Source organism: Plasmopara halstedii (genome assembly GCF_900000015.1).
Source record: "Plasmopara halstedii genome assembly, contig: Scaffold_262, whole genome shotgun sequence".
Lineage (NCBI taxonomy): Eukaryota > Oomycota > Peronosporomycetes > Peronosporales > Peronosporaceae > Plasmopara > Plasmopara halstedii.
In genome coordinates, this window is record NW_020187183.1 from 1250684 (window position 1) to 1252493 (window position 1810).

Consider the following 1810-nt stretch of genomic DNA (forward strand, 5'->3'; position numbering starts at 1 on the left):
TGCTCCCTGCTTATTTCACAAAGACCACTGGCTGCAACGCTGTTTTGGTCAGACGGTCGCGTGTTTCCTGCACAACATGCTCGTTTGCTCCACCCCAACATGTTGTTAGCGCTGTTGCGCTCACGGATTGGTGAGCTGTGTATGCAACAGTGGCAACGCCACCAGTGACAGGGCTCAATATGGGATGACTTTGAGGACCTCAAGAGAATCGACTACCTTGACGACGAGACCGCAGTTCTCCAGCTCTAACAAGTCGATGGACAGACCAGTCTTGTCGCAGGTCCTCAGTTTGCTAAAGTTGCTGCACAAACCGAGATCTCGTGGATTGGCCTCACTGCATTATCAGTCAACACCAACGGGACCACGAAAAATGGTCATTTATTTATTGAGCCCTTACTGTCCAAGTACTACATTTCATGTATTCAAGATACCAATATTCGCGGTCAAACTCAATGTTCTCATTTAAATTCCATCTTGACGCCTCGTTCCAACACAAGGTATTTGTCAGCGACGACAACAGCACTCACCAACACATAATATCCGCCCGGAGCACAGGTGTTGCGACGTTGGTACATGCCGATTTCCCAGGGTACTTGGGCGCTGATTTATGTGACACGCTCACAAACCCCAACCGGTATCTGGTGATCCGTTTTGATGTTGGCGGAGCACCGTTGTATGTGCACAACGTGTATGCCCCAGTGGATCCACAAGAGAAACTTCTTTGCCCAGCTTAATGCCGCACAATTCGAAGCCGATGCTAATGATATCGTGATGGGCAACTTTAATCTCTCGATGGAGCCCGTGCTTGATGCCACAACGGTGAGAACCCACTCTGATCAGGCGAGACCAGTGCTTTTGGAATGGCTTGCTCAGTTAGGTGTGCTTGATGCGTGACGTGTCGAGCATGGCAGCGAACGGGTCTACACTGGTCCGCAACCGCTCAAGAATCGTCTGGACTACATTTTCATGTCTGACTGCCTGTTCCAAAATATATACCATGATTCCAAGTACTTTGCGCCTACGTACGCTGGGGACCACTTGGCACACTCGTTAGTGTTTCGCCAAGGTGTTCAAGCACACAATCGTGGATTGGAAGTTCCCGGCATACTTGCTCGAGTATCCAGTAGTGTGTGCTGCAATTGCAGAGGAAGCGACTGAAGTATTAAGTAAGCTCTGTATAGCTGCAAACCCAGGTCGCGTATGGGAAAAGTGAAGACAACGCATGAAGCGCTTTCTACGGCAACTCCAAGCTACTCTGCGCGCTAGTAACACGGCACTCGTGGATACAGCACGTCAGGCATTGGTTACTCCAGCGACCAGATACAAGCTCTATCAAGATAAAGAAACTCAGCATGTGTTCGAACATGCTCTGCTTGAATACCAACATGCATAATCAAGATACGGCGTTTGATTCCAAGCACAGCACATGGAAAAATCGAATCGTTTTTTCTTTCGCCCCGCGGATCCAAGTGTGCATCGTGTATCGATCGAAGAAGTGCAACTCCCAGACGGGTCACTGTCTTCGTCACCACAGGATATTACGCTGCAGTTTATGGACCACTGGGGTTCAGTCATGGGTGACCCCTCCAGCTCGGGCGGACGTGATCAATTCCCGACAGCCGCGCACAAACTAAGCTACTGGATTCCATCAAACGCAAAATTTTGGATGATGCTCGAGCGTTGCTTTCAAGTCCCTTGACTGCTGAAGAGTTTGTTGAGTCGATCAAGCGTATAAAGACGAATTCTTCGCCTGGAATGGATGGCCTCACGGCAGCTTTCTACCAAGTTGCCCCAACAATATTTGGCGAAT